Source organism: Galeopterus variegatus, unplaced genomic scaffold (genome assembly GCF_000696425.1).
Source record: "Galeopterus variegatus unplaced genomic scaffold, G_variegatus-3.0.2 Scaffold570, whole genome shotgun sequence".
Taxonomy (NCBI): Eukaryota; Metazoa; Chordata; class Mammalia; order Dermoptera; family Cynocephalidae; genus Galeopterus; species Galeopterus variegatus.
In genome coordinates, this window is record NW_007726681.1 from 379,276 (window position 1) to 401,470 (window position 22,195).

Below are 22,195 nucleotides of genomic sequence, written 5' to 3' on the forward strand. Positions count from 1 at the left end.
TTTTAAAGTTGAAATTTATTTCTTCCTTTTTATGTTGTTATGAGAAAGAGGTGAGATAGAGAAAGAGATCTGAGAAAGCATAAAGCACATGGTGGGCACTGGGAAAATATTTGTGGAATAAAGAAATTTTTCATCCGTGTCTTAAAACATTTGTTGTTTTGCCCATGTGGAAGGAAATATTTCACATCAAGTACTACAGGTTCAGAAACTCACCCTAAGTTCCTATGTCCTGGGGAGAAGCAGGAAGAGGAAAATTGAAATGAAATGGTTCAATATAATTTAACAATGTGCCCTATGGGAAGACCTAGCCTCTACATGGTTCAAAAATGATAAAGAGGATATTGTCTGGGAAGCAGAAGGCAGCTGACGGCAAAATTCTCGGACAACGAGAAATGTGATAAACCATTACTGCTTCCATATGTTTTATGTCTTTGGACCATACCAGGAAGACACAGGAAGATGGTGTGACAGACTGAGATTTGGTGCCCCTATCGACCATAGCTTCAAGGATTCATGTCCCTGTGTCATATTTTCTCACACTAACTCTAAGTTTGACCATGTGATGAGTTTTGGCAAGGCTTGATTAGCCCATGCACCATAGGGCTTCTCCTCACAGAATGCATCATTTTCTAATCCAGCCACCATGCTGTCAGTAAACCCAAGCAGCCATGTGGAGAGGCCCATGTGGAGAAGACTGGAGAACTCTGGCTTATAGCCCCAGTTAAGCTCCCAGCCAGAGGCCAGTATGAGCTGCCAGCCATGGGAATGAGGCCATCTTGGACCTTCTAGCTGTTCCAGTGTTCCTGCTGACACCTTGTGAAGCAGAACTGCCAGACAACAGATCCAAGAGAAATTATAAATCACTGTTGTTTTAAGCCACCAAATATCAGGGTAGTTTGTCATGCAGCAAATAAATAACCAAAACAAGTAGGGATTGAAAGCAAGAATCTACCTATTATTAAGTAAGCTCAAACCCAGTTTGGTACAGTTTAGACTCTCTGAGTTCCCCAAGACCTGAGATCTTGGTCCAGTGGTTTTCAACCTGGCTGTACGCCCAACCACCTTCAGAGCTTTTCCAAAGTGCATGTTACTGGGCCCACCTCAGAAATTCTGATTCCAAAATAGTCAGTAGAACCAGGCAACTTCTTTGTAAAAAGCTCTGCTAATGTGTTACCAATGTTAGAACTGCCAGAAGAGTATATTCTGACATGACCAGTTGTTTTAAAGTGGACAATATCACATATGACCTCACATCCACCTTCAACACAGAGAATGGCATCTCATTAAGAATCTGTTGTAATCAGCCTCTTTTATGAAGCAATTCGGTGCTCAGGGACTGTATAAGAAAAATGAAGTGGTGTTGGAATATGTCTCCAAATCTTTTTTGGAAAAAAAAAAAGTTAATTCTGCATGCTTTAATTACTAAAATGTTCTTAAGGTCAAGCCGAGCACATAAATCTCAAAAAAAGAGTTTAAGGGAGAAGTTACCTAACAGGAGCAGAGGAGAAAAGGAAGCAGGGAAGCATGGGAGAGGGAATCATTGAAACAAATGCTTCTTCTGTCCACCCTGGATTCGTTATGGTCAGAGGAAAGGGAGAGATTATGCAACTATATACATAATGCCAGGTGAGAATGAGGCGGGTCAGGGGAAGCAGGAGGTGGGGGAGGCACATTTTCCTCATCTGCTCAACATAAGCCTGTGAGGAAACACGCTAACTCTTTTAATAATATCAATGAAAGACAAACACGAGGGGAACAGGCATTGAGGCTATGAGGTCCAGCTGGCCCCTCCAACAGTGAGATTCTTCCCCCATTGCCAACCTTGCAGAACCTGGACATGTGTTTAAGAGGAGAGGTTTTTGTTTTATGTGTGATGGCAGCAGTAGAATGAGCAAGAAATCTCCAAGGGAAGGCAAATTTCAGGGGTCAATACCCTCTCCCAGTGTGAAGACCCTTCTCCAATGATAATTTTAGAGAATCTGAATTTGGCTTTATTAAGGGAAATAAAGGTTTTCCTTAAAAATATGAAATAGACTAATGTCGGAAGCCCTGAGAAAGAGTAAAAGGATGCTTTGCTTCTCCTCCCCACGTGGACATGTGTTATTCAGGGCTCTCTTTGTTCCAAGTGAATGAAAACAACTCAAACTGCCTTAAGCATAGATGGGAAGTTTATTGGCTCATTAAAGGAAAAATCCCAGGTATTCTGTCTTTGGTCATGTCTGGATCCAGGTGCTCAAACAATCTTTCATAAAGCTGCCTCCCTGCGTCTTGCCTCAGCTTTCCCCTTTGCTGGCTCCACTGTTGGGAATGCTCCCCCAAACACAGTGGCAAATGCAAGGCAGAAGCTCCAGGCCATTTTCCCATCCTCTCAACAACTGTCCACAAGAAGCATTTCTCTTTTTCCAACTATTTCTAAGAACTGAGTCTGCTTCACTATGACTGGGTCACACTCACTATGACCTGAGCAAGTCACTGTCCAGGAGGTTGTAATTTCCTGGGGATCAGCCCTAGAGCATGGGGGAGTCAGCTCCACCCAAGCTATGTGATCTGACAGTGGAAGAGGGAGAGTGTCCCCATGAAAAATCAGGTTTGGTTTTTCTGTTTCGTTTCATTTTGTTTCAACCAGAAAGAGAGTGAATGGATGCTGTACAGGCAAACCCCCTCTCTGGCTTAAAGCAGAACTGGGCTCTGGGAGAACAACTTATTCATTTTTGAAAAGGTGGTTCTGTGTTTTGAAGTAGTGGCTGTGCAGGCCCACTGATGCCAGCTCTGGATCCTCCACGGGAAATAGTTCCTGATCCTCCCCTGTCATCCTAGAGCTGTCTGGAGTCATTGATGCTCAGTCACATCCTCAGAGACCCAGGACAGAGCAGTTTGATTGCAATTTATTTTCTCTGATGAAGTCATTCAGTCGAAACTCAAGAAATTTTGTTCTTACTTCCTCCACTGGTTTGTTGCTCTGTGCCTGGAAAGTTAAACAACTGTTATATATTTCAGCTTTCTCTCAAGTGAAAAAAAGGTTGAAAGTCCAAAATTCTCCAAAAAGACATTCTACTGAAATAAAAACCATTTCAAATAGACTGTCATCACTCTTACAAGCCTTCTCACCTGGGCCAAGTAACAATGTGTGCCAGATGAATAAAAAAGAAGCATGCCAACTTTATTGATTTTACCACCTCATGCTCTTTTTTTTTCAGGTCTGTGAAAAATGTTGAATGGGTGAGTAATTTTTTTATAATTCTCTACAAATCTGCTCTACATCAAAGATTATTTTTGGAAGGGTGTTGCCCAGATACAGAACAGTATAGTTACGCTGGGATAGTTTGATTTTTCACCATTCCTGGGATAATAGACTATTTGGTCTCCAGATTCCCAGCTTGGTGGCCAAGGTATTTTATAATCAAGCCAGCATCTGTTAGTCTCTCACCGTGTCTTGATGTATGCAGTTGAGGTAAGAAAGCAGTCCTTCATTCTTCTCTTTCTGTCCTTAGCCTCCATCTTGGCCCAACTCCCATCCCCAATCAGAAGCTAAGCAGATAAATATTACCTGGTGTTATCATTTGTGAGCATTGCCTCAAATGCATAAGCATGAAAATATGTGTGATTGGGACAGAATCAAAAGAAGGAGCCATGAGAAATATATACCTTGTTTACCCACTCATAGTTCTCTGGCCTCCACACCAGATAGAACTAATCATATGGACAAGCTCAGACAGAAAAAAGGGCAAAGGAAAACTCATCCTTTCACTCTTAGAAAGGCTAAATTGAGTGTCCTCCTCAGCACACACAAAAGTAATGACCTTGTTCCATCCTTCAGCACTGGTGAGATACCCTAAAAATCCTCTAGCATAGTAATTTTTAAATTATGTTTATGGATCCTCAAGATCCCCATGAAGAAGAAATTATTTTAATGTCTTCATGTTAAATTTGTGCCTGCACTATCACTTCCTGCCTCCCCTGTCCTCTCTCCTCAGCCAGCATAATGCCACATAGGACTCAGAATCCAAGCCACAGAAGGCAAAGAAATAAGTTTCTATAGTCTGGGAAAGTCTTCTGAGCCATGAGCTAGACTACAGACTCATGGCCACATGAATCTAGTTTTTGTACCCTCACTTTGAGCCTCATTGCCAGTCTGGTTCTTTGTTTAGGTGACCCTTGGCCCTTGGAGTCAATGTTTGTCTTCTAAATGGTATTTCAAGACTAACATCTGGTGATGTCCCCCAGTCTGACATTTGCGAAGCAGATGCTTCCAGTGGCCTGGAGTGTGCCTTCTGGGTCAATGTTTTCAATAACACCCTCTGGTATTGATCTCTGTGGTACCTCTCCCCAGGTAAGAAAAGAAATGCCACTAGGAAATGACTGAGAGAGAACACTTCAGACCATCTGGAGGTAATCTTGGAATATAAAATCCCAGAAGTTCTTGTATAAAGAAATACCTAGAGGTAGGGAGTAGGGAAAAAAATCAAGTCCTTGGTATTCTTTTTTAAGTTGTACTTTTGTCTAGCAGTTCAAGCCTGACAAATCTATACTTCATTTTAAGTAATTTCTTTACATATTTCTTTTCCTCTGTTCAGGGTCCTCCCTCCTGAGACTTTGAAGTAATAGAGAATGGAATCTGCTGCTGAGAAAAGCAAGCCCTCTCTCCACACTCGGCTGCACTCTCCCTCTGTGCACCCACATAGGCACACACTTCATGATACTTAATAAGAGGCTCTTCTCAATGTGGGCCTAGAGAAACTTCAAGGAACCTTGTGAACTAGAGCATAAATTCCAATAGCCCACATTTGGACAATGGCGTCTTCTAATATTAAGGATTTTTCCCAGGAGTCCTGACAAGCTTTCAAAAGTTGGAAGCTGGTCAATGAGAATTACTTACTTATTTCAACTGGATGAAGATTTTTTTTTTTCCTTTTTGTCTTTTTTCGTGTCTGGCAACGGATCGCAACCCTCAGTGTCGCTCCCGCACCGGACCGGGGACCGGCAATGGGATCGCAACCCTCGGTGTTGCGCCCACACCTCGCTCAGCCAGTGAGCAGGAACCAGTCTGTATGTGGGATCTGAACCCTCGGTGGGAGCGCCACCACGCTCCCAAGCGGCGCACTGTAGCAGTGCTCCACCGGGCCGGCCCTGGATGAAGATTTTTTAACTTTATTGTTGTGTCTCAAGATCTTCTCTCACTCATTATTACCAGCAATACTTACACAACCACCTATAGAAAAGGTTAAGATCTTCTCAGTCTACTCAGGAGTTCAGTACAGGCAAGGTAATCATGAGGCTGCTTTGTAATATTCACCATAATGTTGTATGGCTTCTCTTTCCAAAGAGCTCAGAATTCATCATCCTCTTATTCATTCATCATCATGAAAGCTCTGTTATCCAAGTAGTCAACAAGCGCAGGTGGTTGAGTACTTTACAAACCAATTTGAAGAGATATGATAAGTGGAATTCTAAGATGACCCCCAATGATTCAAACCCTTCTATTACCCCTTTCTCTGAATGCATGTGGAACTTGTGGCTTGCTTTTAACCAATAGAATATGGCAAAGTGACAGGATATCATTCCCATGACTACACCATGTTATATGGCAAAGGTCAAGGGATATTTGCAGATGCAGTTAACCTTCCAATCAGTTGATTTTAAGTTAATAACAGGAGATTATCCAGAATGGACCTGACCTAATCAGGTGAGCCCTTGAAAAGAGACTCTAGAGTCAGAGAACCCACCCAAGAAAGAATCTCTTTCCAGCTTGGAAGAAGTAACCTGCCATGTTGTGAGAGGGCCACATGGCAAGGACCTGAGGGTGGCCTCTAATTCCTGAGAATGGTTCCTGGCCAACAGCTGGCAAGAAAACAGAAACCTTAACTATACAGCTGCAAGTAAACAATTACTGCAAACGAACTGAATAAGCTTGGAAGCACATTATTCCCCAGTCATGTCCCCAGACAAGAACACAGACTGGCTAACATCCTGATTTCAGTCATTTGAGACCCTGAGCAAAGAATCCAGATCAGCCACGCCCAGACTTCTGATCTGCAGGAACTACGAGATAATAAATGAGTGTTGTTTGAAGCTGCTAAAGTGTGTGGTAATGTGCTATGCAGCAATAGTGGATTAGGACAAGGGGGCTGACTGGGAAACACCTCAAATACGTAAGATCCCACATTTCAGTCCACTTACCACTGTGTACTTGGTGGAGCTTGGATACAGTTCTTCACTGAGAATCAGCAGTCCCATAAGATAGACAAGAATGTGACTGTGCTTCAAAATATGGATGTATGGCTGTATGGACAGATAGATATACACACATACATACATATAACATGTACTTAACTCTGTGCCAGGATTCCTACTGAGTGCTTTAAATATTTTATCTTGGTTAGATGAGGGGTTACAGTTAGAATGCTATAGGTTCTTTTAATGCCAGAAATTTATTCAATCTAGTGGACTAAAAGAAAACAAAAAACTAACAAAGCAAGGAAACAGACACATGGATCCATTTCTCACAAGGTCACAGGCTAAATCAGCCACGCCCAGACTTCTGATCTGCAGGAACTACGAGATAATAAATGAGTGTTGTTTGAAGCTGCTAAAGCGTGTGGTAATGTGCTATGCAGCAATAGTGGATTAAGACAAGGGGGCTGACTGGGAAACACCTCAAATACATACGATCCCACATTTCAGTCCACTTACCACTGTGTACTTGGTGGAGCTTGGATACAGTTCTTCACTGAGAATCAGCAGTCCCATAAGATAGACAAGAATGTGACTGTGCTTCAAAATATGGATGTATGGCTGTATGGACAGATAGATATACACACATACATACATATAACATGTACTTAACTCTGTGCCAGGATTCCTACTGAGTGCTTTAAATATTTTATCTTGGTTAGATGAGGGGTTATAGTTAGAATGCTATAGGTTCTTTTAATGCCAGAAATTTATTCAATCTAGTGGACTAAAAGAAAATAAAAAACTAACAAAGCAAGGAAACAGACACATGGATCCATTTCTCACAAGGTCACAGGCTAAGATGTATGTTCCAGTCTCTGTAGCCCTCCAAGAAAGATAACATTCATAAATGTTATAAAAAGCAGAGAGGACAAGCTAGATGGTATATTCAATCTGTTCAGAACAGTTGGATGACAGTTTTGAATCAGGAGTTTATCAAAACATGATATAAATATTACTAGCAGTTTTCGCAGTTATGCCCTTGAGTGGACAGTGGGCCGATTTGTATTTACACATGCATGTAGAGGAATGTCTTAAAACTATCAGTCACAACCTATTAGTACGTCACAAATCAACAATCAGAAAAATGTGAAAGCTGTTACTGTAGTAGAATCCATAGTTGTATGAACTTTAAATTTCAGTATTTTGAGGGAAATAGTTGTTTTTTTAAGCATGACAGACACAACCTACTCTAAAGAAACCAGATGCAGTGTAGGAGTAGGATAACGCTAACTACTAAACACTAACCCCTAAATCTCAGTGGCTAATTCAATAGAAGGTTATTTCTCATTCATATAAGATCTAATTGGCAGGACAGGGGGTGGGGGTCATTCTACACAATCCTTCAAGAATCCAGATGGGCAAGGCTGTACCATCTTTGATCACTGGTTTTTGAGGTTGCTATAAAAATCAACATCTAGTCTGTATACAGGGGAAGATTTAGGGTAAAGATCACAGTAAGATCCTGGAGGTAGTTTATCTAACTTCAACCCTCATTCCATTGACCAGAATTAAGGCAAATGGACCTTCCTACTTTCAAAAGAGGCTAGGATAAATACTCAAACTATCTTCCCATCTTCTGATCTCCTTCAAGTGTCCCCCTTTGGAACAACTCAAGCACAAGTCAGATTCTCACAAGAGAATCCATTGATTCAGTCCATAAAAGTAAGTCAGCTTCTCATGACACAGGCCAGGGTAGAGAATGGCAGTAAGTGAATTCAGAGGGGTCACTGGAAGATATTCAGCTCAACAGGATATTACATGGATCCAATGTACTAGTACAGGTTATCCTATGAGTGAAAACAACTAATTCATATACAGGGTTTTCACTAAGTCAGCTAATGACTGAAGATACTGCTTAAGAAAAAACTAGGTCTTTGCTGGAGTTCCCTCTAAGTTGGGGTTTTTTGAGTGTGGAAAGAACACTAGACTAGGAGTCAGAAGAAATGGTTTCTGGCCCTGACTCTACTTCATGCTATCTCCAAGACCTTAAACAAGCCACTCAATTTGTCTGAGCCATGGTTTGGTATCTGTACAAATTTATAATAATCACACCTATCTCTGCCTTAATCATAGACTTGATGTGAGAGGACCCAATGAGAGCATGTACTTGAAAACACTTTATAAACTTGAACATGGGTGACAGACAATGCTGCTGTTTTTGTGTTGTTGTTGTCCTTACACAAATTTTATTCCTTGTTTGTGAGAAATGAGTGATCCTGATTAAACTACCACTTTCCCAGGAACTTTTACACCAGATATGATCCAGAAAGATCAATAAACTTCTATGTAAAATTTACCTTGTCCATGAACCTTCTGAAGGGTTTCCTGCTGATATCTGAGTATGCTGCATGGAACATTTCTTTTTGACCTGGAATTACCATTAAAGCCTACAAATGTATACCCCTGAAACTAAGGAAACCCACCAACTAAGAAAACCTGCCCACAGCAGGGTCAGGTACCATTCCCTTAGGTTTGCTAGAAGATTTGGGGGTTGGTAAATGAAACCCCAAACCCTACTGCTATGGATTAAATTGTGTACTCCAGAGTTCCACGTATGAGAAACTTAACCCCTATTGTGACAGTCTTAAGAGGGGGGGAAATCCTATTATGGTAGTTTAAAGGTGGGGCCTTGAAGAGGTGATTAGATTATGAGGACCATGCCTTAGTAAATGGATTAATCCATTGGTTCAATGGCAGTCATGGGTGTGGTTCTGATGGCTTTAAAAGGAGAGCAAGTGAAGAGGTCTCTCTCTGCTCAAGCCATCCACCATGTGACACTGGTCATGAAAACCCAGCCAGCTTCCCCTGTCATATGGGTGCCTCTTTAAATTAACATCTGAAATATTAACTGGCACTTAAACAAAACTTCGATATTTTAAACCTTTTATAATTCTATTTGTTAGATTTGAGGCACTTTTTTACACACTTGCCCAGTTAAAGCTGAACTGCATTTAAAATCTCTTTTTTGCTGAAAGATTCTAGCTTACACAAAATTACTGGAATTAATAAAAACAATTTTATAGGGTGAGTGAGTATAAGATAAATATGTCAAATCAATAGCTCGTATTTATAACTAGCAATAAATTCCAAGGAAAGAATATGGAGAAAATATTCCATTCACAACAGTGAGAAAATTTTAAATTACAAAGGGATAAGTTATAAAGAATGCCTCAGAACCAACATGAATAAAGCTATGAAATCTCACTGAAGTACATAAATAAGGACCCGCACAATCAAAACGATACAAGGGTACTTCAAGAAGTTTGTGGAAAAATAGAATTGAAAGATAATACAAATCTTTCAATGAATTTTTTGAAGTACCCTCATATATGACATTTTTAGATGCAAAGACTTATCACAAAAATGTAACTTCTCCCCAAATTCATATACAGCTTAATTCAAACTATAATCCTAACATACTTTTTTAAGTTGGAAAATCATCTTTAAGACTAAACGGGAAGAGATCAACTTTTGGCATGACAGCATACAGAGCAACATGGACCTGCTCCCCAGTGAAACTGCTGCAGTGCGCCGCTTGGGAGTGCGGCTGCGATCCCGCCGAGGGTTCGGATCCCACATACAGACCGGTTCCCGCTCACTGGCTGAGCGAGGTGTGGGCGCAGCACCGAGGGTTGCGATCCCGTTGCCGGTCCGGTACGGCCGCGACACTGAGGGTTGCGATCCATTGCCGGACATGAAAAAGACAAAAAAAGGGAAAAAAAAAAAAATTGAAGTCTCTGGAAATGGGCCTAAAAGCATAGAGCAAATGAAGAAACATCTATTCAAGGAAATCTATTAACATTTGTTAAGAACTAAGAGTCTATGGTATTTGAACCAAGACTGCTCTCTCCATCCCTCCTCCAAGCTCAAAAAACAGAAACTCTGCTCCATACTAGTGCAGCCAGGAGCACAGATCTCCCTCTTCCCTAAGCTCCCGGTCAGAGGGCAATCTTCTTCCCAGGAGGTACAGGACATCAGCATTTTTCATCCTGCACACTAGGTTCTGGGACAGTGTGACCAAGAGGTCAGAGTTCACTTCTTCAGCCCAGCCCCCACTGATTGGGTATATTATATGGTCTATGAATTATATCTCAATAAAGTTGTTCTTTGAAAAAGAATTAGCGGAAGAATACATGCCCAAGAATAGCCAAGGAAAGTGGGAAAAAAGCAATGGCTGACTCCTCAGATATCAGAACATCATATAAGGCCACCATAATCAAGTCAATATGGCATAGAGATAGATGTGGGCATGGATGAATTATTGTGCCAATAGTGCTGGTACAACTGGCTAGATACATGGAAGAAAAAAATACATCAGACTCATATTACTCCATATACCAAAATAAATTCCGAATATATTGAAGACTAAGACATAAATATAAAAATATTTAAATTTGCAAGAATATCCAGGAGACTCCATGTAAAATCTAGAGTTATGGACGCCTTACCAACACTGGAAACCTTGATGTGTAAAAGAAAAAACAGACCTGTATTTTGCATAGCAAAAGATACCATAGACCTACAATGGACGAGAGTCACAGGAAAGTAAGTCTAAATGGTCACCAAATATAATAAGAAAATTCTCACATTCAACACTAAGTCAGGGAAATGTAATTAAAGTATCGAGGCAGCATCACTTTCACCTCTTACAACAGAAAAATTTTAAAAGAGAGGTAACATCATACCTACGGTTAATGGGGAAAAGGACATTTCTCACACTTCACTGGTGGAAATGTAATGACCCCTTTAGCGAAGCTGTCTGGCAAAATCTATTCAAACCAAAAAGACATATATCCATTTGGTTCAGTAACTCTATTCCTTGGAATCTATCAAAAGCACAAACGCAAAAAGGATATATGAGGATAATTATTTTAGTATTTTTTTCATAGTAGATTAATAAAAAACAAAATGAATTCCCATCATTAAGAATTAAATAAATTCATAATGTCCGTGTACATCACGAGTTAAACATGTACCAGGTGACTCGGAAAGATTTCTACAAGGCATTCTGAATGAGAGAAGCAAGACACAGAAAAAGTGGATATAATGTATTCCTAGTTTTATTTTTAAATAACTAAAACTATCTAGGAATAGATATGTATATGTCTCTGTGTGAATATGTACATTTTCATTTGGTTATAAAAGCATGGAAAAAATATGAAAGATTATAAGCCAGGTTATGTCATAGTGACCTACAGGGTGGGGGTAACTATTGTGAGTGAAGAAATACATAGGTAAAAAAGGAAAAGAAAATGCAAAAAGAAGCATACCATTAAAAATATACAAGTATGTCATATGCTCACATTTACATATTTTAAGTTGTATTTATAGAGATGCAATTTTCAAAATAAATTTGACAAATGCTATAAAAATGCTAATTCTCTTAGGGTATAGTTCTTAATAGCTAGAAAGGATGGATAGAAAATCACACTCTGCAGTTGTGTGTTCAACAGAAGAATGTGTTTCCATCCTGCCAAATCAGCTGTCTTCTGTCTGTGCCACCTAAACCTGACCACTCTTGAGCCTTCCTACCTTGACATCTGAAGTTACACATAGTAACTCCTACCTTTGTCTTAGCTTTTCCTCATCTCTGCACCAAAGCTAACCCCTTATCTCTGCTCTAGAGCCCACCCTCTCCTGCCTTCCCCACCAGCTATCAGTGTATCTGCTGTCTCCTGTATCTTCAGTTTCTTCCTCCAGCTATGGGCTCATAGCACTTCTCCCCAAGATTCCCCTTTACCTAACAACCCTTTCACAGGCAGATTTCACAAGAGTAAATTGGTCTGTATTTATCATTTTCTGATGACTTTCAAATCTCAATCTCTAGCGCAGCTTGCTATTTCCCAACAACAGCCTACAGAACAATTCCACCAAGGTAGCTCAAGACATTTCAGACTCAGCATGTCTGTATTAGTCTGCTAAGATTTCCATAACAGAATATCGCAGACTGGGTGGCTTAAACAGCAGAAATTTATCTCATAGTTCTGGAGGCTGAAAGTCCAAGATCAAGGTATCCACAGGTGTGGTTTCTCCTGAGACCTCTCTCCTTGGCTTGTAGATGACAGACAGCCTTCCCACTGTGCATGCATGCCTCTGGTGTCTCTTCCTCTTCTTATAAAGACACTAGTCATATTGGATTAGAGCCCCACCCTAACAGCTTCATTTTAACTCAATGAACTTTAAAGGCCCCATCTCCAAGTACAGTCACATTCTGAGGTAATGTAGGTTAGGACTTCAACAAATGGATTTGGGGGGAACACAATTCAGTCCACAACAATGTCCAAAACAGAACTCATTATTCTCATTGCAAACTGTAAACACTGTTCTCTATTTACCTGTTACAAAAAAAAAGGTATTAACCCAAAGGTCCAGAGCTAGAAACCTCAGAGTTACCTTTGGCATCCCTTTCCTTTCCCCACTCCCCACCCCCCTCCAAATGTTCACTATATGCAGCTTCCACATCTCCTCCACCACTGCCATGGCCAGAGGTAACATTACCCTCTTAGACTCCTGCAACAACTCACAACACTTTTTCCAGCAACCGGCCAGCCCCTATTCAATCCAGCCTCCACTTTGCTACTAGAACAATCTATCTTCCTTCAAATGGTAATATCTAATTATGCCTCCACTTTATTGTCCATAGGAAGCAATCCAAACTCCTTTGCTTGGCTTAGAGGTCTGCCCATTACCTGTCCTCAGTCTAGGGTTTCATCTTCTCTTCTATGCTCTATCCTCTTATAGCCTGAGTTCAATAGCATGGAATATATTTGCCCCCAAATACATCATGCCCTCTCATCCCTGCTTTTTATATTCTGTTCCGTGTCCCTGGAATGCCATTCCTTCTCTTTTCCTTCAGGCACAGTTCTAGTCACTCTTCAGGTACCAGACCAAATGCAATTTCCTCTATTAAGTCTTTTCTGTATTTATCAGTCAGTCCCTCTTTTCTGCCGGCAGATTCTTTTTATCTACACTATACATACTTACTCAACTACTAGAAATTGAAATCTCACTTTTCTTTCTTCCCCACCAGACTATACATGTCTCTACTTACCTGGCACTCATTAAATGTTTTTCTCATGAGCGGCTGCAGAGCACTTATGTAGCCCTTTGTCCCATAGCTCCTCAATGTCAAGAGTCATAATGGAGCTCATAGTTGTCCTTTTCTTTTTCTCTTTTTCTTCTTCTCATAGTTGCCCTTGTATGTGGTTTCCCTCCCAACATCCATGGTCCTGCCATAGACCCTACTATTTATCTTGGACATGTGGTGTTCAAATCTTGGACTTCTCTTGGATTTCATCTCTGTCTTCATTCCCAAGATAGAGTGGGCTACCAAAGTACAACAGTTTGGTCCTCAGAAAGCCTCTGTTCTCACCAGAAACCATTTCCCCCCTCCCAACATCCATGGTCCTGCCACAGACCCTACTATTTTTCTTGGACATGTGGTGTTCAAATCTTGGACTTCTCTTGGATTTCATCTCTGTCTTCGTTCCCAAGATAAAGTAGGCTACCAAAGTACAACAGTTTGGTCCTCAGAAAGCCTCTGTTCTCACCAGAAACCATTTCCACACCAGCTTACACCTGCATTTCTGCCCTATCCTGGTCTCTCTGCTTTCAGCCTCTATCAACCCAAATCCTCTCAATATTACTTCTGAATAGTTTTCCTTAAACAATATATTTAAAATGTTATTGTAGTGGATCCCTATTGCCTAAGGAGTTCATTTCAGACTCCTCATTCTGGCATCCACTAGAGTAAAATCACTTATCTTCCCTCACCTCCTGTGACTGCCATCAGACTGCTGGTACATCACTCACATTCCCTGCCAAGATCTTTCCCGTTCCGTGCCCTACCATTCATTCAACATCCTGCTCTTTCATTCATTCCATATTTCCTGGAAACCTTCCAGTGATCTATGCCAGTCACTGTGGCAGGTCTCGTAAAATAATATAGAAAAGTTCGTGCCTTCATATAAACTGGTCATCCTCTAATTTTACTATGACTAAAAAATTCTAAGTGCTAGGTTTAAAAAAAAGTTTCCTATACTACCCTACCACTGCCTGCCCCCCTCCCAAAAGATTGATATTTGTAGGTATAGAGTGGACTCTAAAAAGGTTCATGTTTACCAAATACCTAGGTGATTCTAATGGACCCCACTTTGAGGCACATTGATATAAACTGACAGTCACAATAAAGCATAAGAACCAAGCATGAAGTAAAAGGTTATTACAGGAGCAACTGTACTTGAAAAGCAGTTGTATTAACACAGTAAAGAAGATGGGTGTGGAGGGACTGGTAAGGGGAGGACCTTCCACGAAGGGGAAATAACGTGTGCAAAGCAAAGTCCAAAAAAGCCAGGAACAATTAGAGTGCTAAAAATAGCTCAATCAGGTTGGATCAAAGAGTCCAGTGGGAAGGGATAGGAAATGAGCAACAAGGCTGATCATCCAGGACAGACCTGTCCCAGAGACAATGGGTCGTAAGCTGGGTAGTAACATGATCGGATTCATTTCATAAAGATGAGTTTGAAGGATGGAGTATAGGAGGGCAAGTCCAGAGCCTGGGAGAACATTTAGAGACTGCTGATGTCATCCAGGCAATGAATATGGAGAAACCCAGAATGAGGGCTCTGTCACTTGCTACTTCTGTAGCCTCCATTCATGGTTCTGGAAGCACTGCCAGGATAGGGCCTCGAACCTCTCCTCACTGCCACACTTGATTCTTCCCCACCTCTCCACTCCCCCAGGTTCCTGGACGAGAGCAGCAAAAGGGGAAAGGTGTGGTGACAACGATGGAAGATGTCCACCAATGAGTGGAAGTGAGAAGTTCATCCTGTTCACTCCTCAAACAGCTGGTGAAAATCCCTCCTCTACTTCCCACTCTGTTCGGCAGTAGCGATGCTGACGCGTGACGCCCCAGGCTCTTTGACTGCATCTCTTTCTGCTTGACTCTGCTGGTATTTCAATCACAGGAAATTTTTTGCTCACTTGTTTGTTGTTCTTTATTTTTAACTTCTCAAATGATATGCATATGTTTTAGAAACTCAGATAGCAGCACTAAAAGGTCTATAATGAAGAACAGAAGTTCTCTATGCTCTCTCCCTCCTGACTCCCAATCCTACTCCCCAGAGGCAACCACTTTTAACTGTTTTAGTTGTTTCTTTAGGTACTTTGTTCCATATTTCTGAACCTTTCTCTTCACCACAGGTTTTACAAAACTTGATTATGCTGTGCCTTGGTGTAGATTTTTTTCATGTTTCTTGTGCTTTGGGTTTGTTGAACTTCTTGGGTCTGTGATGTTTACCCAACTTAGAAAAACTTTGGCCTTTATGTATTCACATATTTTTCTTTCCCCACCTTCAGAGGCTATGACTATATAAGACTGCTTTATGCTGTCCCACAGCTCACCTTTTTTTTTTCTTTTTTTAAATCTTTCTTCTGTGTTTCATTTTGGATGGTTTTGATCACTACGTCTTCGATTTCACTGATCTTTTCTTCTGTGATGTCTCATCTTCTGTTAATCCCTTTGGGTGGATTTTTCATCTTAGACATTGTAGTTTTCATATACGGAAGTTCAATTTGGGTCTTTTTATGTCTTACATGTCTCTAACATGCTCAATTTTTCCACTACCTTTTTGAACATGAGCTCTTGAGTATTGCTTCCTCTAATCCTTTCCAATGGTCCTTTCCCCATCCTTGGTGTATTTTCTCACATGCAAATGCTGATCAGTGTGAGTCTGAAGACTTCAGGAGGAAGCTCTGCAGATCTCTGCAGCTGTCATTCTGTGCAACTTTCTTCTCTCTGGTACTCTGCCCTGAGAACTCTAGCCACCCTGGTCTCCCTCCTTCCCAGCTCAATTTCTCAACTCAGAGAGTCCACTAGGTTTCATCTGGGTTCTCTCTCTGCATCATGACCTTAAATCTCTCTCAAGGTGGCAATCTGGGGCAATCATAGGGTTCATCTCGTTTAATTCCTGTCTCTCAGAGATCACTGTCCTTCCTTGCCTGATTCCCAACATTCTGAAATGTTTTTTCATATATTGTGTCCAGTTTTTAAATTATTTTAGCAGCAGAATAAATTTTATCCCTGTTATTACATCTTGGCTGGAAGAAGTTCAACACCATATTTCTAAATAAAGGCTTATGCTGACATTTTTTGATTTGTATGTTTAGGCATTAACTATTTCCTTAATGAGGTCAATGAGGATTTAGCTCTCTTGTAACACTAACACTCCCAGTTTCTCTCAAATTATCCTCCCAATATAGTTTTCTCAGAATGTTCAGTTAATCGATTATCTCTGTTTATATTTTTATGCCTATGTAGACATTTTTCACTGCTGAGTGTAGTGGTTTACTTTGTTACTTTTTTTGTTGTTTTTCCTAGAATTAACGTTTGCCTCATTTTTATCTGCTTGATTTTCTTTATACTTATTACTAATTTTACTCAAACTGATCTGTCAAATATTTTTTTTAAATGCTCAACACACTCTCAGTTTCATCCCTCACCAAGCCTCTCCCCAGAATTGTGCTCTCCAGATTCATGTTGTCCTGTTGGCTTACTGCATGGATGTCATACTAGATTTCCCTTACTGGAGAGCCCATTACTTCTTCCCTTTGGGTTGCTCTTTCTTGGTTACTCCCTTGTTTTGCTAAGATACTTCTTCCAGTTCCTTCCTAAGAAGAAAGTCTCTTTCAATGTTAAAATTTGTGACTCTGTATTCTATGGAATCTTCTATCATTTATTTAATAATCTCCTGTCATTTGTTCCTATGTCATTTGTCCTATGCTTGACAGCCTGATTTGAGCTTCTGATTTTATCTTTTCTCTTATATGCCAACACTTCTACATCAATTTTATATTTCAATTTTTTTTAAATTTCCAAGAGCCCTTTCTTAATAATAGCTAAATAACACTTGCCATAAGCCATTTCTCTTATATGCCAACACTTCTACATCAATTTTATATTTCAATTTTTTTTTAAATTTCCAAGAGCCCTTTCTTAATAATAGCTAAATAACACTTGCCATAAGCCAGGCATTGTCTGAGTGCTTTATATACGAGGGTACTTTAAAAAGTTCATGGAAAAATAGAATTAAAAGATAATATGAATTTATCCATGAGCTTTTTGAAGTACCCTTGAATATTCATTTAACCTCAAAAGGCGCAGGTACTGTTATTATTCTGTTTGATAGGGAAAGTATCAAATAGGCCCAGAGATGTTAAATAACTTGTCCAAGGTCACATAGCTAGTAGTTGTCTAGTAAGTGTCTTATTCTTTGCTGCTTTTTTTTTTTTTAACTCTTTTCTGTTTCTTTCTTTTATAATGGTTATAATATCAATTCATCCCTCTCTGGTTGAAGTGGTTTTTTTTTTTTGGGGGGGGGGTTGTTTTAGAAGTTTTATTTTGTTCTTTGCTCTAATTCTTCTTCTAGGCTTTGTTTCCTTGCTTGCTCTGCTTTGATCTCTCTCTCCCTCTCTCTTTCTCACATTGGCCTCTGTTCTCAAATATCTGATGATTCTTGGCTATCCATTCATGTTTAGACTGAAGGACTAAAAAGCTGAGAAAGTAAATGGGGTTTGTCATTTGGTAGGATTCATTTCATGTTGACCAAGAAGTAAGTCCATGTTTTTCTTTGGAAGTCACCATGTACGTATTGGAAGGTCTTACTTCTGGAGTTGTTACAGTTTTTCCATAGAAGTGTCTCCATACTTACCTTGAGGTTAGTAATTATAAAGAGTGTCAGTATAAGCTTAGCTTCTGGTCTTCTGTGAATAGAGTAAAACGTGAGGGCTGAGAATCCCAAAATTCATTGTGTAGACTTCTATGCAATGCCAGTCTATAATCCCATACCTCATCCTCCAATGGGTTTAGTGACCCCAAATTTAAAAATTCACCAATTAATTTTCTCCAGAGTACAAATCCTGGGTCTCATGGAGGGGGAGAGAAGCAGCAGCCTGGCTGCCTGGGTGGAGGGAAGGAAAGGGATGTGGAGAATGTCCAAGCCCCATGTGCAACCCCACACCTCCCTCCCTGCTGAGGCTCCTGGTGCCCTGAGGACAGAACCTCACAGAGGTTCTTGAGGACACACTGGCTCACTTTTGATTGATTTTCCCCTTGACCTACACCTTCTGTTCCATTTACACCCCAATTAAGGGAACTACAATTCAATTCTAACACAACTACCTAGAGTTAACATTAGACTCCACAGGTTCAAGGGCTTAGTCCTCCACAAGACTGCCCTTACTTCAGGCATCAGCCACCAATGAAGTCCCCAGGCCCCCCACACCTCTAGCCAGCTGGATACAAGTTTTGGGGTCCCCACAACTCCCCCTCAGGTTTGGTAATTCACTAAAATGATTCAGAACTCACTCAAAGTACTATGCTTACAATTATAGTTTTATTATAGGGGATACTCACAAGGCAGGTCTGGAAGTGCCCCAGACACAGAATTTCCACTCCCTCTCCCTATGGAGCCAGGGCATGTCACACTCTTATCACATCAATGTGTTTAACAACCAGAAAGCTCCTCCAAACCTCAGTATCCAGACTTTTTATTGGGTTTCATTACATAAGCATGACTGATTAAATCACTGGCCACATTGTTGAACTCAGTCACCAGCAACTCTCACCTCCCTCAAGGTGGGGCTGGCCCCAAATTCCAACCTTCTAAACCTGTGCTTGATCTTTCTGATGACCAGGCCCCGTCCTGAAGCTATCTACGCACCCACAATAAGTCATCTCACTAGCATAATAAAGTCACTCCTATCACTCAGGAAAGTTCAAGGGTTTTTGATGTTCTATGCTCTGCACTGGAGACAAAGACTGGGTATACTCTTTATTATACCACACCTTCGCTACCTGTTTTCTATATTTACAAAATTTTCTATTTGCTAATGTCTCATTTACCATTCTATTTGTTCTTGTGGCTTAACATCTGTTTTATTCTTTTACTTCTCTTGTGGCAAGACTGGGGAGTGAAAGCAGAAAACAGCAGATTACTCCTCTGTGTTTACTGAAAGTCCCCATCACAGTGGTCTCAAGTCTTTGGTTTTCTATTAACTTATGGTGTGGTCTTGGGAAAGTCATTTTATTGCTCCAGACTTTAGTTTATCTTCAGTTCCATTGCCCTTTCTTCCCATTCTTCTTCTACATATTACTAACTGATCAGAGGGGTCTTTCTCACTAAGCCCAGACCTGGGCTCAGAGTTACTCTCAAGACAGCATTCTAGACAGCCAATCTTAACCAATAGATTAGAGTCAGCAAACAAGATGGAACATATTTGACCTCCCAGGACTAGATGTTATAGTGCCTTCCAGCTCTAAAATTCTATGTGATTCTGGTTAGACAGAGGTCAAAAAATGAAGTTAAAATTATAAAAGTTACTATACCTAATTGGAAACAGTGAGAGTAAAAATTTGCTAAGTTCAAAGCTATAACTAGTGATTAAAGTAAGCTTTGTAAAAAATCTGTGAGGTCATTCACTTTTTTCAACTAATACTAGGAGTACTATGAGTTGTACTAGGAGTTTAGAAGAGTTAGAGGAAAATATGAGAAAGGAAATGTGGTTTATAGAGTTTTTCACTTTCTACTCAACAATAGTGTAGACAGAGAATTAGAAAACCAGGAATCCATCTTCGGATCTTAATGTCATCCATAGAAACCAGATTTGCCATCTGAGGTTTCTAGGCTAGGGGTCCACAGAATCCATAATGAAACCCATTGTGATTTTAAACCACAGATTAAAAAATCATTATGTCAAAGATTTTGCTATTCATGTAAATGCTCAGATGTAATATTCATTTAATTCTTTGAAGAAAGAAAAAAGCAAGTCTTCAAAGGATAACTGATTGGAGGAAAGAGTCTCCTTTTAAAAAGTTTTCATTTTATTTGATAAAAGCATTTGCCTAAATATGGGGGGGAAAACCCCGGGAGAGTGCAAATTAGATCAAATTTTTTCATAGAGATAAAGCTAGGAAAACTGGGTGTAACAACAACAACAAGCACAGTGGATCACATAACAAACAAGAGAAGAAAAGATTCCCAACACCTCCTGCACTGTTGAGAGAAAAATGCTGGCTCCACACACTCCCTTCCTCTCTGGCCTCATTTCCTCAAGCTCCTCAAGGAGGTCTCTGCTAACATCATTGGCACATGGATCCTCACTTTGGGGTGGAAGAGGTAAAAAACAGATACCTCTCTCCACTCCCCCTCTCTCTCCTGACAGGTCTGACACAAATGGTGATGCTGGAGGAGAAAGGAACTGTGGAGGGGAGATGCAAACATTCTCGCTATTCTCTCCTTAAGGAGGAAAGAGCTGGTAGTGTCTTCTTCCTGGGAAATCACAATCAAATCAAATGGGGTCAGGAATTCGGTAGTTGCCTTGTTGAGACTAACTCAAGTCAGGACTTTAAAAGAAGAGTTGGAAGCATCTAAGCTATGTTTCCCAGCTAAGACCTTATGGGATTTACATGTGACAGGGGGTTGGAGCAGAAGGTCTCTTTAGGAATAGAAAGTGTACATGTGGCCAGAGCATCCCCAAAGCTGAATCGTGTGGGAGTCCTAGCTCTGCAGCATGTAGGTGGATCAAAAGGAAACTACTTCTCCCCCAACAAGAAATTACACAAGCCCCTACAGCTGGAATTCAGGATGAGAAAGGAGAAAGAGAAATTCTTTGTACACTTTTCACGTGGTCCCAACTCATTTGTATGCCTTGTTAAGGATTAAGATGATTCCTGCTCGTGCTTGCTGACGTACATCCAAGATTATCCTGCTAAATCTCTAGCAATGCCAACTGGGAAACAAATGATGATTGTTCTCTTAAAAGATCTTTGTTTGACTGTGTGACTATAATGGCCTATTGGGCTCCTTCAAGTGCCAGCCTGAAGACAACATAAATAGGAAAAAGACAACCTCTGCAAAGCAGCAGTCAAGGGCTTTGCAGGTCCAGTTCTGCAAACCCAGAGGTTGGCCTTTTAGCCCAGTGCTGAAGCAGGTTGCCAGAACCAAGGGCAGGACGGACAGGCTCCTGAGTGTGGAGCCAGAGTAGTCCAAGGCCTCAGCACAGAACTGGGCAGAAGTTTCAGCATTTGGGGCCAGTTGTGCCCAGAGCTGATCCAAGACTGCTGAGGGAATCAGAACTCTTGGCACAAGAGCACTGGAGGCAGACCTGCCAGCAGGTCTTGAAGAAGACCTGTGGTTCATGCACACACACTCAGCAGTGCAGAAGGCCAACGGCTGGCTGTCAAGCAATAACTCCATACCATTTGAGCTCCCTCTTCCATCCGGTACATCCTCTCCTTTTCCAGGCTGCCCTCAGAGCTCATCGTACCCTATTTCCTCTGAGAAAAATTTCTCAGGACTTCCTGGGGTGAAGAGGAGCAGAAGAAAAGGAGAGATTTGCCATACAGCACAATTTCCTCTGTCCAGCACTTCCCCCCTTCTCAGTCCCCACCTTGGGGATGGTCCTGATCTCCACTTCTGAGCAGCATGTGAGGCCCAATCCACCACAGCAATGCACACACACCGCAGAGGGATGCTCAGAGATTTGTCCTTGTTTTTTCCCACTTCTCATCGCCTTGATCCTTTAGGAAGCCCTAGCATCATGGCGAGGGTTACCAGGAGCCCAAGAGAAACTCTTATAGGTCCATCCATTTGTCTTTCTAATGTAAAGACTCAGACATTACAGGACAAAATGAAGTATTTGTTAAACAAGATGTATTTTCTCTGACATTTGGGCTCTCAACTTCTGTTCTACCAGTTTTTTTTTTTTCAATCTTCTTATTTTGTAATAGAATAGCTGAGATAAAAAAGCAAGAGGAAAATATACTCTTTATTTTAACTACTGTATATCCATTAAATCCTGCTTAAAAGCATTTGTTTTCATTACTGTACAAAGCCGATTGACAGGAAAGTGAAGTTGGGAGCAAAGCCCAAAGAAGCTTAAGGATATTATTTTAAACATACAA